We start from the raw sequence: 17,253 nt of genomic DNA, 5'->3' as shown, positions 1-17,253 counted from the left end.
GAAGTCCTATCTGCATAAAAGTCAAAGTTTGAATTTGATTAATTTTACATAGAAGTGGCACTAATACCCACATTGCATAAATGTTGTCAGGAAAGAAAACATGTGCTTGATTCTCTTACATGGACAACTGAGCAATGAAATTAGCTGAAGTGTTCTGAATGGAAATGGCCATGATTCAAAATAAGAAATTAGTTTCTATGCGGAATGATTTTTGGAGAGTTCAGTTTTGAGCAGAAGGCCTGCAATTAAATAAAGCATAACAATGAAAACAGTAGAAACAGAATAAGGTAAGACTAAATATTTTCTTTATTGGTCCAATAAAGAAGGACCAATAAATAAAATATTTACTGTATTTATTTAACATTATAGTTCAATTATATTGCCACAATCAATATTGATGATATGGACCAGACAGATTCATGGAAAATTGGGTTAATGGTTATCACTTAGAAAGAACAGCTGTGTGATTAAATATTAATTGTTAGTAAGCACAATGTAAACTGGCTGGTACCTTCACGTCCAGATATGGGCTCCACAGATTCAGCTGATTAGCTACCATATGACACATAATACTGGACTGGATAAGCTTTTGATTTGATCTAGCAAAGTTCTCCTTTGTGCAGGCAATGAAGCCAAGAGAAGTAAATGTTATTCAAAATAAAGTATCATTTCTCGGATACCTATAATATATATTAGGGTTATACTATTTTCATATAGTATATGGAAAGTGCCAGACAGGAACTTATAGAAAAGTGTTTTCCCATATAATGGTTGAGATTGTTAATCAGGTATGAATCTTCACCAAGAGGCACCTGTCTTTGCATAAAATGAAAGCAACAGAAGGTTAGGATATACACACTCTAAATTCCAGAATGGTTAATGAAATGCTAGTAGGTAAAGCAAAAATGAACATGTTATGGTCTTCCAGATGTTGCTGAATTTTATCTCTAGCATTCCTTGGCATTGGGCATGAGCCTTTAGATTGCTCAGCATAGACTCCTACTTCTGATGTACAGAATGAAATTTGTTTTTTAGATTATTGATACCATTCAGACAAATGCAAGCTATTATTTAGTATATTTTTTCTCAAAAATAAATAAGTCATTCTGTGAGTTAGGCCTCACAGAATGCTGCCTTATGCCAAATTATTCCACTGCTATCAGACCTACCTGAAGACATCAGGGTTGACTTCAGAGCTTTGTATTCCTTTCAACTCTGCTGCAAAGCTGCAGACTGAGAATTCTACAATGAATGTTTTGACTCCATTGTTGCAGTTAGCAATAACGATAACACTTAGACTTATGTACCACTTTACAGTGCTTTACAGTGGTTTACAGAGTCAGCATATTGCCCCCAACAATCTGGGTCCTCATTATACTGACCTCGGAAGGATGGGAGGCTGAGTCAACCATGTGTCAGCCTTGGAAGCCATATTTTACTTGGAAGCTTGAGGCTGCCATATTTAGTGCCTGGAAATTTGGGAGGGGGGATTTCACAGTGAGGTGGAAGATTAGACACAATAATATTCTTTCTCAGAGAGTCAAGGACATGTTGCCCTGCACTTGGAGGGGATGGGCTGGACAGATGTCTCCAGTTGGGATGAAGATTTGATTGGGCCATGTGATGGACTGATGGACGCAGGGGATGGTTTGGGAAGGGAAAACCCGGAACTCTCAGATTCAGGTTTTCCCAGATGTGCCAATATGACAACTCTAAATGGAACTTGGAGGGAATGTCTGTCTCGGAGTTTATTGGTTTGGAGTTGATTAGTTGGAACGCTGACACCTTGAGCCTTGAGCCTGAGCCTGGTGAGATTCGAACTGCCAAATTTCAGGCAGCTGGCAGTCAGCAGAAGTAGCCTGCAGTACTGCACTTTAACCACTGCGCCACCACAGGTCTTAATTATTATTACCCACTGTTCTTATTTATAAACAGAAAAAGAAGAAATAGTTACTTGTCAATAGTTAACAAAATAGACATGGTGAAAGGAAACTGTAGGAAATTCTGCTCATTGTATAGAGCAACAGTTCTCAACCTTTCTAGCTCGGTTGACTGGCAGTGGGAAGCAGAGGGAGGAGATGATTTTGCATCCCCAACCTAATCCCATAAATGGAGCTTCACATGCTCGCCCGCTACTAGTGCAGCCAGGTTCCCAACAGGCCCTGGCCAGGTACCGGTCCATGAAACAGAGTTGCGGGGAATGATATAGAACAGGGGTCCCCAACCACCGGTCCGGGGACCGGTACGTCCGCAGAACAAGTCCTACCGGGCGCTGGTTGCTGGGCGCCGCCATCTTTTTGATGAAAAAGTGCTTCCGGTGAGCTTTTCCGGGTAGAAAGCTCACCGGAAGCACTTTTCATCAAAAGATGGCAGCGCTAGCGCTTCGGTGAGCTTTTCCGGGTAGAAATGGCTTTCTACCCAGAAAAGCTCACTGGAAAGCGCGGCGCCGCCATCTTTGATGAAAAAGTGCTTCCGGTGAGGTCACCGGAAGCACTTTTCATCAAAAAGATGGCGGCACCCAGCTGATGCCGGTACCGGGCCGCGGCGCCCAGCTGATGCCGGTACCGGGCCGCGGCATAAAAAAGGTTGGGGATCACTGATATAGAAGATACAAGATTGAGAAAGGCCAAATGCTATTTTAAAAAAATCAGTTTTACAGATAGTGATCTACTCAAAAGTTTTAAAGCTTCTTGAAGATTAAATAAAATAAAAGTTTCTTCTTAAACCATAATTTTCTTCCCCTCCTTTTCCCTTTCTCTACTATCTTTATTTTCACTTGTATTTTCTATTATGAAATTTAATAAAGATTTAATCAATTTTAAAATAAAAAGTTTTGAAACTAAATGTGTTGGTTGCATTTCAGCCAACCCCCTTTCATATTTCCAAAGTTTTCATTAGATACTTTCAAAAAGAAAAAGAAACTACAAACATCAAATAATAATAATATCTGAGAACTGATATCAAAGGCTGATATTTCTCATATACTGTACTCCTATGGGCAGCAGTTTACTAAGATGATTCAGTGGAGTGACTGCTGAATCATAAAGAGGAAGTGGAAACAGAAGAAGGGTCACAGTTTTTTTTCTCCTAGAGATATTATGTAGTTGATATTCACCTCTGTTATTTATTTATTCATCTAGAAATGGAACCAGGAAGAATTGTTTCATAGTTCTATGTTTAGAATGCAAGTGTCACCTCATTTCCTCTATTAATCAGTTTCACATTCTTAACTTTGAGAATCACTGAGATTCGATAAGCTTAATTTAAAAAATTATCTTTTATTACCTAATTTATCATGCTCTGTCACAGTATTTCTCAGCCCTGGCAGCTTGGCAGCTGTCAGATATGTGGATCCCGTTGCAGGGCCTGCTGGGGAATTCTGGGGATTGGAGTCCACACATCTGAAAGCTATCAAGGTCTGGAAACACTGTTCTAGCCATTTCCTTTTCTTGCCCTATCAATAGGGTTGCTGTTTGAATATACTGTATATACACATCTGTGCTCTGAGCTGCTTAGAGGAGGGATCAAACAGAAATGTAATGAAATGTATGAAATGAGATACTTTTACTTACAACAAAGCCATGGCACAATTTGGAAGTTTGGAAGAAATACATGGCTAAACTTTCATGAATATGAGGAATAACATTTATACACCACAAAATTAAAGTAGCCCTCCATGAAATTGTCCCTCCTTCATCTCTATTTAGCTCTCCCAGTTTTACTTCTAAGGATTTCAGTTAAATTAACATACATGATGCCCTCTAAATACTACAAGTCCTAAATACCAGGTTGTAGAGGCAGGTGCAAGATTGGGGGTGAGAGTCCTTAGCAAGATGTCTTACTGAAGTCACCTTGATCATCCTAACACTGGGAGCTATTGCTGCTTTCTCACTTCTTCCTACCTGTACAGAGAACAAGCAAACCTTTCTGCAACTTGCAACCACTGTTACTTCTAGAAAAAAATATATTTTATTTTTGTTTGCCTACTGGGCCTCAGGGAAGCCTCCTGGAAGCAAAAACAGGGTGTCCTAACCCTAACCCTCCCCTGTACCCCGTTTTTTGCCTCCTGGGCTGCAGGAAAGTCTCCTGAGCGAAGCAGTATAATAGCGAGGGGGGTGGAATCAGCTCTGCCACGCAATTTAAATTAGCTAGAAAGCAAGAAATCTGATGATTTCCTGCTTTCTAGCTAATCTAAATCATGCAGCACAGATGATCTTTGGAAAACAGCTGATCGGTGGGTTGAAAAAAAGGAAATACCTTGATCTTCAGAGCGAACCGGTTCGCTCTCAGCTGATCTTCAGAGCTACCAGCTGAACAGGGCTGAACTGGGCTGAACCGGTAGAATCTCACCCCTGAAGTAAACCCAACATCAGTGTTTCAACTGCCACAACACAGAAAATGTAACTTTTGATGCGTAGCAGAAAATGATGGGTAGAGTTTGTCTTGGCAATGTACCAGCAGAAGATAATTACATAGATTTTTCACCTTGAATTTCACTGATTATGGTCACACAGTCCATAATCTAGAAGTAAATGTGTTTAGGCAACTCATACTTTTCTGTAATCCCAACAAAACAAGGAAGCATGCCCTTCCAACCCCACCCCCAACCCCATGAGATGGTTTTGGCTATGAAATGTTAACTGGCTTCACATGTATTATTTGAACCACCCGGGCAGTAAGATTTCTGGGGCTTCCTAATGAGGGATTTCTTACAACCATCCATTATAAGATTATGTAGATTGTATAATTAAGCTATCCCTTCTAAAAGTTCCAAAAAGTCACAGCCTTGCCATGAATGTTTTACTTTGCAAATCCTGTCTGTCTCTCCTAATGACTCAGAAAGTATCTGTAGTTATTCTTAATTATTTCAGAAATCCAGGCAACCATAGTTTATTTTCTCCGATTTGAAGGCAGGAAGTTAACCCTGATCCATTGCTGTATAAGAAATCTGCCAGCTTGTGTGGCCAAATAAGGTTCAGGAGTCCATAGGGATTGCTCAGTTTCGGCTTTCTCAGGACTGACACGTCCTTTGTAATAATACATTATTTCTGAATAAACTTTATGATTTGTAACCAAGCCTATTTAATTCACAAACCAGCCCTTGTGAGATTCTCTTTTTCTATTTTGTTTTCTTTTTGTTTTGAAAATGCCTTTTTAGTAACTGATTTAAAACATGGAAACATTCTCTGACTCAAGAACAGCTGTAAAAGTTCTTCCATTTCCCACTTCTAACTCACGTTGGCTCACAACCAAAGCCAAATTCCCAGCAAGGCCAAAAACAGAAGAAGCTACAAGAAAAAGATAGCGTTCTTAACCATTCTAACTCTCTGCCATAATAAGGCAGGTAAAAGACACCCCGGATTTTAACAAAAACACAACAGCAATCCGTTTCCAGAGATGGCTCACATTTGTTTGGTCTGTCTTAATTTTTCTGGAAAGGTCATTATGAAGAAAATATCAACAATAAATATTTGCTCATAATGCTGTTTTGACTAAATCATTTTAAAAGATATGCTGTGAGTTTCTCCAATTCTCCAAAATAAAATGGAATTTTTTGAAATATTTTTGTCCTTGCACTGTCTCTACAAGGGACTCGTTTCAAAAACAAACATTTGTTTTATTCAGGAATACTGAATCTTTGCAGGCCTGGATAGTCAAAACAAAAGTGCTATATCAGACCAGTGAGAGTTAACCTTGATATCTTTGAGAGACTGGAATGTTGTTTTCAAACAAATTACTTTGAGAAAATTCTTAGAGGCAATTAATTTTGGCCAATCTTTATTTATGTATTTGAAATCTCCTTGAAGACAGATATCCTCCCAAGGCAGCTTACAGAAGAAAAACAGAGACAAATATATATATATATGGTGTTGACTTGGTTAGGAGTATTTTCACACGTCATTGTAGTTCTTTTAAAGTTGTAGCAACGTTTCAGCAGAATCTCATCTGCCATCATCAGGCTGGCAATACAGAAGCCTGATGATGGCAGATGAGATTCTGCTGAAACGTTGCTACAACTTTAAAAGAACTACAATGACGTGGGAAAATACCCGAACCAAGCAACACCATATATATATATATATATATATATATATATATATATATATATATATATATATATATATATATATATATATATATATATATATATATATATATATATATATATATACACACACACACACACACACACACACACACACACACATATATACATATATATATATGGAACCATTATGAAAACAAACCTAAAAAGTCACCCTGACTTATAAATGTAATCCTATCAATTACCATAAAATAAATTTAAAGTAAGAAAAAGAATATTCTAAGAAAAAACAATATCTGAGGCATCTGGTAGCATCTATTCAATCTGACAAAATGTATTAAAAGGTGCAAATTTGTCAGCTTTCAGCTCACAAAAGCTTATACCTTTAAAACTAGTGAATTTTAAAAATACTACTTGACTCCTTCAGAGTTTGGGCCAGTTGTGGTATTCTTCTGGTTTGGCCTGCTTCGTCTGATGATCATCTGCGAGCAAACCGGTTCACTCCGATGATCAGCTGCTGGGCCCACCCAGCTCTATACTGACTTTTATTTCCTGTTTTTCAATCTCAGATGCTTTGCGCAGCACAGCGGATTGCCGTGCATCAGCTTTTGAAGCTACAGGGAGAGTGTAGGATTGCAGGAGGTTAGTAGCAAAGTGTGCCTACCAAGCCATGCCCACACAACCGGTGGCAAAAAAAAATGAAACCCACCATTGGTTTGGGCTACCGTAAGTTAACAAACTTTCCTCCTGAGCTACAAAGTATTCATTTCTTTATGAAAGATGTTAAATGGCAGGTCCCATATCAATCTTCAAGGAAAGATGAATTTTTCTTTCCTTTGTACTGTAATATTTTAAACCTAGAGAAGTGCTGGATTGTGTTCTCAAGATCAGTCATTGTGGTTGCTAGTAGCCAGGAAACTTCTATCAAAGTCCGTTATGGAGGTTGTCGTGAAGGTATGAGTCAAATAAAACATATGAATGGCCAGCAAGGTAGAGCTGACATTGTATGACTGAGTGGATGGTTTTTCCATGTACCTTGATGGGAGAACACTGGAAAGGAATACTGTTGGTGGGAAAGAAGGAGAGAAAGTAAGCAGGAAGGCTAGTCAAGAAGAGAAGCAGCCTAGAATTAAGGAGAAACGTCCTAACAATAAGGACGATTAACCAGTGGAACAGCTTGCCACCAGAGGTTGTGGGTCCTTCATCACAAGAGGTTTTTAAGAAGAAGTTAGAGTACCATTTGTCTGAAATGATACAAGGTCTACTGCTTGAGTTGGACTAGAAGACCTTCAAGGTCCCTTCCAACTCTGTTATTCTATTCTATTCTATCCAGAAGGCAACAGTGGAATAATAAATTTAAGAAATAAAAAGAATCCAAGAAAGTCTCTGTGTCCTAGGAAGGAGCATGGCCAGAGAATTGAGGAATTCAAAGGAAAGGGTGTGGCCCAATAGAGAGAAGAAGTCTTGGAGGAAACAGAATGGGAACTTGAGATGGAAAACCTGGTATGAATTAGGAGCAAATTTTGAGGCACAGCCTATGAGGCTTTTATTTAAGAGTGGAAAATGGCTCAAACTTTCCCAGCAGGGAATCCGAGGTTGTGAAAGAAGATCCTTCCATTCTGGGAATAATAGGAAGTAACCTGAAGAGGGAAGAATAATTCTGATCTGTAAAGGGCATTTCCTAACTAGAGTACTGAATTGAATTCTAGGAGCCTATGAAAAACAATACCAAGTTGATGCAGGATTCCGTTTCCTCGATTCTTTGAAAGCGCAGACTGCGATGGAAAGCTACCTTTTGTACAAATAATTAGGAGAATGGGACGGAGACACTATGGGAGAACTTCAGATATCACCAGGTGAGTAACATTTAGATTTTGTGCATGTACTGTGGTAGAGTAACCCCACCCCCAAAAAAATCACTTCTGCAACTGCCAACCCTCTCTAAATGGAGAGGGGCATTTGAAGTAGAATCCAATTTTTGAAATGGTCAGCTGGATCAAAATGCTTTATTCAAGTTATCAACATAAAGGTAGTGAGAATATGCTTTATTTCAGTATTTCCCATTTCCCCGAAACTGGTTACTGGGCTTCAATGAAGAAAAAGGTGATAATACACGATTTAAATTGGGAACCAGGCGTAGATTTTATCACTGGGCCTCTTAGAATGTTGAAAAGATCCACAGGTGAGGCTAAGCAAACACACCCACGAAAGTCCCATTGATAATGAAGCTATTGGCCCAGGTATTGTAGATATTATTTGGATACTATATTAAGGGATGGCAATATTTTGATTTAATTTCCTGTCTCTGTTCTCCTAAGACTCTAGTAAATTCCACTTCTAGATGCGTTTGAGCATGTTTATATGTGTGTGTGTGTGTGTGTGTGTGTCTATACATTCAGTCTCTTGCTATATTGATTCATAATAACTTTCCAGTTTATTTATTGCAAATAGCTTTTCTTTTTAATCACAAAGAAGGCTTGCAGATCCTTCAGACGTTTTATGCATTTCTAAACCCTAAGAAAGGGGCTTAGCATCTTCTCCCTCTGTAAGTAGAAAAAAGAAACCGTACTTTTTCGCTTATCCCTCCCTCACTACCACTATCATGGCTGATCACACTTTAACTGGGACGCTCCCAATTTCCTTTCAGTGAAGATATATAGGGCGGTGATTCCTATCAGTGATACTGGAGCAGTATAAGAGGTGGCTTTATTTGAAAATCTCTAGTGATGGAGCACCACATCTCCAGGAAATAAGCTTACTAGTTTCCTTTGCTTACTAGTTTTCCTGGTCAGGAAATGTTTTCCTTATCTGAAGTAACCAGTTATTAACAAATGGTAGTTACAGCTGCTCTTCAAAGTACAGGTGTTACAATTTCCATATGCTTGTATGATCGAAATTTGGTCATTTGGCAGCCTGTCCACACTTATGCCTGCATCATACACCTGTCACCCCACCCCACTTAGAATCATTAAACTACCTGTAATACCCAGAGGTGGTATTCAGCAGGTTCTGACCAGTTCTGGGGAACCGGTAGTGGAAATTTTGAGTAGTTCAGAGAATCGGTAAATACCAGCTCTGACTGGTCCCGCCCTCACCTATTCTCTGCCTCCCGAATCCCAGCTGATCAGCTGAGCCTTCTTTTGTTGACCTGCATAGGAGAACAGAGCTGGAAAGCAGGTTAGTGGGGTGGGGAGGGAATGGGGATTTTACAGTATCCTTCCCCTGAACCACACCCATCAAGCCATGCCCACAAAACCGGTAGTAAAAAAAAATTGAATCCCACCACTGGTAATACACTCTTCTCTGTGCCAGTCCTTTAATTATTGAAAAACTGCAAAGGATGTGTCTGCTTAGCCTTCTCTTCTTTAGGCTAAACATATATAGTTCTGTTAGTAATCCTTCATAGGGTTTAGCCACCAAGTTCCTCAGAATCTTCCTTGCTCTTCTTTGCCTTCTGTTTCCTCAGCATTCTTCCTGCATGATGACCAACATTAGACACAGTATCTCAGAGGTGGTCTTACCAGTATGGTGTAGAGAGGAAATACAATTTCCTGTGATTTGACATTATACCTCTATTGATGCAGAGCAACATTACATGAGCTTATTTTTTTTTTTTGGCAGCTGCAATGCACTATTGACTGATGTGTAATCTGTGGACTACTAAGATAGCCATATGGTTCTTGCAAGTACTACTGCCTGCCAAGCCACATGCTGCTTATCTTGTACTTGTGCATCTGGTTTTTTCCAGCTTCAAGGAGAACCTAACACTGAACAGCATTTTGTTGAATAGGCCAGAGTGTTCAAGGCTAGCAAGATTCTTCGGCCCTGGAGTCTGTCTCCTGAGATCTTAGCAACTCATCCAGCATTGTGTCATCTGCAGATTTGCTGAGCTTCCCTTCCACCAAATGGTGAGGAGAAATGGACCCACCTGAGCCCTGAGTGTCCCAGTGTAGACATGTATATATATATATGAAATACAATCCAAATTTAATACAGTTGCTGTTATTAATTATAAACTTAATCTGTAATCCAGGTTCTTCATTTGCGATTTTCCAAAAAATATTACATAATACAACTGTTTCCTGCTGAATGTTATATTAAGCAGCTTGTAATGACTACATTATAATCAAAATACAATCAAATACTCTGTTATTGTTAATAACAGAGATGGAATTTTGTGTAGGAGAGCCTTCAAGTCCTCACCACTGGCAACTGGAAGGAATAGTCCTTTAAATTTTCTCCATAAGAATTTGGACATGGTTTGACCCAGCTTTCTTCTACGGCTAAGAGAGACTGATGGTGATAGTAGATCTGCGATGGTGAACCTATGGTATGTGTGCCAGAGGTGGCATGCAGAGCTCTCTCTGCAGGCACATAAGCCATCGCCTAGCTCAGCTCCACCGTGAATGTGCGTATGCCCAGGGGTGGTATTCAATTTTTTTTAACAATCGGTTCTGTGGGCATGGCTTAGTTGGTGGGCATGGCTTGGTGGTCATGTTATTGGCAGGGTGTGACCAATTCAATATCACTCACATCGAGGTACGCATCTCCTCGCCTGGCCTCTCATGATTGTGGGGATGCTACAACAGTCATAAGTGTGAAAAACAGTCATAAGTCACTGCCACTGTAACCTTGAATGGTCACTCCACACAAGCAAAGTACCAGCAAAGGAGGGGGGAAAAAAACTCCAGAGACATTCCTGAGACAGGAAGTCTAGTCCTGCCAAGAATGTAATAAGGGTTAACGGAGAGGCAGTTTCTGCAAGCAACACCAGAATGTTTCCTTCCTGCCTTCCTTACAGGATTAGGCCGGTTATTTCTTCTAACAACCGATTCTCCAAATTGCTTAGAATGTTAACAACCAGTTCTAGCGAATAGGTGTGAACTGGTAGAATCCCACCCCTGCGTGCACCTCCTGCCAGCCAGCTGGTCTTCAGGTCTCTGCCATGCATGCATGGGGGGCAAGGTGCAATCGGGGGACTCACATGCATGTGCAGGCACATGCAGGGGATGTGCGCACATGCATGGAGGGTGAGATACATGCATGGGGACACACATGCATGTGCGGGGGTGGGGCACATGAATGGGGCAGGGCACATGTGTGGAGAGGCACCCATATGCAAACACATTGCATTTTGGGGCACACACATTGCATTTTGGAGAGTTGTTTTGGGCAAACACACACTTTGGGCACTCAGTGCCGAAAAGGTTAGCCATCCACTGGACTAGACCATGGTTAACAAATGGTTTTGTGCCTCAGATGAGATTAGAACTCACCATCTGGTTTTCAGCTGATGCCTTAACTGTGCCACCAAACAGGTTTTCAAAAGTTAAAGATGTCTTTAAGTCATTGTTGCTGTAACAATTTCTATAACAATCCTTTTAAGGCCTTACCTTAACTGCATAAAACAGAGATACCTTAACTAAAATGTTTCTCCTTTTTGTCATTTACAGGGTTCATTACCCCAACACAGGGTTTTTACAGCTGAACTTTCTGCATGTTTACTCAGAGTAAGTAAGACCCATTGAACTTAATGAGCCTTACTTCCATGTCAGTGGGATGATGAGGACTTCAGACTTGTTTTCCACCATTGGAAGATTATTGCTTGAAAACTAGGTAGCTGAAGACATTCCTTCTTACAAGACAAACATAACCATAGCATGGGAGAAAAGACACATTTCAGATTCTCCAAAACATTGTATTTCATCCAAATAATCCTGAAATAATAGAACGGGCAGAGCCTAAGAAGCTCCTTTTCACACACAAGTTATACATATGTAATACTAGTTTTAGCAACATTAAAATAACAACCACCCTGAGAACATGAACAAGGAAAGCAGAAATAATATTTTACAGGTCCTCTCATTTTTGGTTTATTTTCCCCAAGTAAAAGGTGAGAGATATGAGATTAAAGTTATTCCCCTGTGATGGGCTTGGATAGCCAAGGTAATCAAAAAGAAAAACTTAAATATCCAATCTTTATCTTTACATGTGTGCCAAAATCAATGCGCTCTAGTTAGAGCATGAAAACCAAACACAAGAGAGCTCAGACCTGTTCCATTGGAGGGCACTAAAACCTTTCCCTTTCTACCCACTCAAAAATAAAGACAGTTTCTTACTTTAGCCAGCACATGGACAAATGAAAAAAACAAAAACTCAATTTTGGGAGATGTTAAAAGTTTATTAAAATAACCAAAATAAATATGACTTTCTCCTTCTTCACCTCTTCCATGAAGGCATATCAATGGTCTTACCCCACATTTTTTCATTTGAGAGCAGAATTTCCAAGAATGCTTGTGATTTTTTTTCCTTTCCCATGTTTTGTTAACACAATGTATTCTGTATTCTCTTTCTTTACTTCTGTCAGCTGTTTTAGGAAGATGTCTCTGTGGCGAAAAAAAGCTCTACACAACTTCAGACAAATAACTCCGATATTAGAGCAGACAAGTCATTCAGACACTAGTCTTCGGATTATCCTGAGCAATCAGGCTTTCTGAGTAATAAGATTTTATTGTCTCTTATAGGACACATTACTGGTATAATATGGATTTTCTCCAACTACCCCAAAGCTGCATCCTTCCCAGTGTTGTTTGTTTATTTAGAAAACTTATATAGCTGCCTATCACTCACAGAGACTCTAAGCAGCTTACAAACAATAAAAACACAGTGGTGGTGGGGGAAATAAAAATTAAAAAACCAATAACAACCTTCCCTGGTGACAACACACAGTCAAACAAGCCGTTTGATGGGCTCCATCTGACTCTGGGTTCCCCAGACCCGCTAGCAAAACATGGGAAACAGTATCAAAGTGGGCGCCAATCTAATTTCTGAAGGGATGATATTCCAAACAAAGGGAGCCACCACAAAGAAGGCCATGCTTCTGGGTCCTGCCAGATGTATCTTCTTAGGGGATGGGACCTGCAAATTCCTTGCCTCCCCAGTCTAATTGATACCATTTCCACTGCTTCCACCTATTTTTACCAATTAGCCATAACGCTGATTTCAAAAAGACATTTCTTCAATAGATTGTTTCTGTCAGCTTTCTTTTAAAAAAGTAGGAAGCAGATATTCTTGCAAAGTAGTTGACCAATGGCTGCACACATCACCCCATCTGAACAACTGGAGCAAAGCTCAGGCAATTTCTGTCATGCCAGCCATTGGTATAAATGGAACTTCCCCATTAGTAAAATATTTTAAAAAACAACAACAACCAAAACCACTACAGTTTGCAGCAACAGGAAGAAAAGAACCAAGAATGATAGTACTGAGTCATCTGAAAGATTCTTTCACTGAACAAGTGGGATTGAGAACACATGAGTTAATTGCATGAATCTCCCACAGGCAAAAGACAACCAAACCCCAAAATGGCTTTGGATAGTGAGATGGGTGGCATATAAATTTAATAATAAATAACTAATAAATAAATTCTGTTCCTTTTCCTTTTGACACCCTGCATGTACTCACGATGGTTGCAGCATCCTCGGGTAATGTTATTGTCATTTACAACCTTCCCAACCAATTTCCAACAAGCAAAGTCAATGGGGAAAAGCTGGATTTGTTTAATGGCCATGTGATTCACTTAATAAGTGCAGTGCTTAACATCTGGGGCAAAAAAAAGATTGTAAAATTTAGCATGATTCACTTAACAGCTGCCTCATTTAGCAACAGCAATTCTGATACAGTTATGGTCATAGGTCGAGCACTACCAGTATAAGAAAAATAAATCCATGCATTTTTCTTTAATTTGTAAATTTCACTGCAAGGCTATAAGGAACCTATATATCTTGAGACTGCCTTTGTATGATTTATGAACGAGGATGAAAACCCTAAAATGCTGGCACAGTTAACAATGATTGAAGTCTGTGTCAGTCTAGTGCTGTACATAACATCATAGAGGTCCTGCAAACCAAAAACCAAATAAAATGTTATCAGGTCATATTTGTGCTATGTTGAGGTACATATGAGTAATAGACTTCTCCACTTCCCATCTATTTTGGCATTGGCCATGCCCACATCTAGTCTATTACCTTCAACAGATTATTTGTGATCCAGAATAAGGCCGTCCAAAAATGCTAGGGAATTTCTAGAAGCCTGACATTCTGACAAATCAGCCAGCAATAGAGACGTAGACAATAACAATATATATAGACTATGCAAAAGAGACAATCAACCAGCCCAAAAGAGAACCAAAAGAGTCCAGCACCACTCCATCAGTAATCAGCACCCAGATCAGCATATATTAACTCCAAGGTTAACTTGAGATCAAAATCAAGTAAGCAATACCCCAGTCAAGAAATTGCCAAAGAACCATCAATAAACAACCCGACCAAAGAATTTCTAAGACTGCTTCCATTCACCCAAACAAACTAGTCACCAGAATATAAACTGATAGCAAACAGTCCTTACTAGTACTGATGATGTTACCTAGTTAGGGTAATGAAACATCTGCAAGAAAACAAGCAAGCTTAGAGAGCAGCAATGACCCCTTAGATTATTTGTGAGAATGGTCCCTCTCTGCATAGAACAGGGCTTCCCAAACCTAGGTCAATTACTCAGAATTAATTTTCCTTTGGGTAATGAAACACAAACGCCATTACCCAATCACAACAGGGACATTTAACAAAGTGTTTTACCTACATTTTAGAAACAGAAAGTTATCTAAAATTGCTCCAGATTAATTTCATGTTAACATAAATTATCGAGGATATCTGAAATGTACTCTAACAGCAAGATCTCAATCATATATAATTTTTGGTCTTTTCAGGCAGCAAACAACCAATTTGGTTTTACATTTGAGCTTTGCAAAATATTTCCAGGAATTGTACTACATAAATTACAGGTTTGTAAATGTTAGGTTCTGCCATTGGGACATCATTGGAGCCTTTTGCTTTTGTAATTTCAACAAGTGCATTTGAGTACTAGCATGCCAGAAATGACCTGGGGCTTATTGGCCATAAGCCTACATGTGCCCTCAATCACAGGCCTAAACCTCCACAGATTAGGTACATGAAACCACACTGCACAGTAGAACTGAATTACACTGAATGCATAACAAAGCATGCTATTTTTAGAACATGCTGCTTTTAAGTGGACATTTTAAAGAGGAACCTACAAGAGTTAGATCTGCTTTCTGGTAGTAATTACCTCCTACAAATGTGACTCATTCCTGCAATTTGAATGTATATGTTTGATGTCCCAAAATCAGCAGTCTTATAAATAAATCTCTGAATCACAAACCAAGAGCTTTAAGTGTTCAAATATTTCTGGATACCCAGGAAAGTGGTAGGTGACATTTATTATATTTCCTCCAGAATCAGAGAGTTTGGAAAGTCCCATCTGAATCTTTAACAACTTGGTGCCAGACAAAACCAGATTCTCTAACATTTTTGTTTCCTATGCCATCCAACTGGTAAACATGCAAGATTCATTTTTCTCATCATGTACATCTATACTTCCAAACTAGATTGTGTTGTTTGTCCATGTCATATAATATAGGTGGGTATATGCATAATTTAGTGTGTGTGTGTGTGTGTGTGTGTGTGTGTGTGTATGTATGTATTATATATTGGAGGTGGTGACCCTTTGAGAGCTGTATGCAATGAAATTTCATTTTAATGTATGCCGATTAGTATACATTCAAAGAGATAATAAAGTTGTTCTAAGTCTACGTCTGAGCTAGTGAAAGGAAGGACTAGCTATGTGTAATGGGAGGGCCTGACCTGATCCAGAAGGGTGCACAGGATCAACTCTTTCAAGACAAAGTTTACAGCAATGAAAGCTGATCAGGTTTTGATCCCTGAGACAGAAAATCCCACGAGTGCCTCTCTCGTGACTACAAAAATGCAATCATAACCAGTTATATGAGTAACAGTTTCCTGCCCTTTTACAACACTAAAGTAATTGTCAGCTGCTTCGTTTTACTTTACGGCAGGCCCATTTCACATTCAGCTTTTTCAGTAACTGCACTATAGGAGAAGACGACTTCCTATGACTATTAATCTACAAACTGAAATAAATTAGACTGGATTGATCCAAAACATTTAATGGAGGGTGGATTAAGGGACACAAGTGAAAGCAATTGTTATTCATTACGGAGGGTGTGGACTGAACATGGGCGACCTTATCTATCCAACAAATGAACAACTTGGATATGCAGAAAGTGGTGACATGGGTGTCTGGAAGATATAGATAATAAGGTCTTAAGCTAATGGATAAATACAGGCTACAGGTGCGAGTATGAAAATTGCATCTAGCTGTTTTCTTTTCCCTGTAATTAGGCTGTTTAAAATTTCTAACATATTTTCCATTTCTAAAAGAAACAAATGTAGTGATTGAAATCATTACTATGATATAAGGCTTTATACCTACCTACTTCTTTAAGTTCCTTCCCAATAAAAAAAATGTCATGGCCTTTTCTTTATAGTCAGGAAGTTTACCTTGCTCTGTGTATAAACTCCAAAATATCAGTCACATAATAATGGAATTCTAAATGGAAGACCATTTTAAACTGTACAAAGTTTAGTTATAGTTCTATTGATTTTGGTTCAATTTAATAGAGCATCTGAAATTACTTCCAGCCTTCCTACCTTTTCTCCTCTCTTAATTTTGTGGCCCCCAATATTTAGGTCACAAAAGCTAATAATCCAATTTTTTTTTTTAAAAAAATGTCAATGATGTTTGCTACAGCAAATTCATGCATTGCCTAACTGCAATTTACATATTGCAAGCATATTACTACTTTCGTTTGACTGCTTGAGTGTTTTTGTTTCTTCTACTGCCTTATATTTGATACATATATTTTTTTTCCTTCAGCCTCTTAAAGTGTTTGACCTGTCTTACCCTTTTTAATTTGTTGCAAAATTCTACTCTGAGATTTTAAATCTTGGTCTCTCTCTAGCCTTTATCTTTTCCTTTTCCGTTCTCTTGGGATAGTTTTTCTGAATATATTTGTTCCTCTCCCTCCCTCTCCCTCACCCCTTTGTTTCCCTTTCTCTCCTAAATGTAGTTTTCTTCTGTTTTCCAAGAGATTTCAGTTTAATTCAACCCGTAAATTAGTTTAGCACTATTTAATTTTTAAAAATGCAATTATTTGCATAGTTATTCTGTTCTGATCTTTTCCTTTCACATAACAGATTCATTCACTCGCCATTATTCCCCCTGCTTTCTTCAGACTTAGATGATAGAAGATCAAGTGCAGGAATTTGTTT

General features: G+C 38.9%; 1 long non-coding RNA gene across 4 annotated transcripts in view; it reads left to right on the top strand.

Moving 5' to 3' along the window:
* LOC113414969 (uncharacterized) overlaps positions 1-16,065 on the top strand; it is a 45,315-nt gene extending 29,250 nt beyond the window's left edge. For 2 of the 4 annotated variants that reach the window (XR_015746148.1, XR_015746147.1), the window contains exons 2-4: positions 7,756-7,902; positions 11,500-11,556; positions 12,414-12,852. This is a non-coding gene — a long non-coding RNA (uncharacterized LOC113414969). Of the gene's footprint in view, positions 1-7,438; positions 7,903-9,794; positions 9,955-11,499; positions 11,557-12,413 lie in introns of those variants that run through there. The other 2 variants (XR_015746149.1, XR_015746146.1) reach the window with 2 other exon arrangements.
* The last annotated feature ends 1,188 nt before the right edge of the window (positions 16,066-17,253 follow it).

Source organism: Notechis scutatus, chromosome Z (assembly GCF_049901735.1).
Source record: "Notechis scutatus isolate UNSWTSFEM ecotype Mainland chromosome Z, rNotScu1.2, whole genome shotgun sequence".
Lineage (NCBI taxonomy): Eukaryota > Metazoa > Chordata > Lepidosauria > Squamata > Elapidae > Notechis > Notechis scutatus.
The sequence above is the reverse complement of the archived record's forward strand: the minus strand, read 5'-3'. Positions and strand labels throughout refer to the sequence as shown.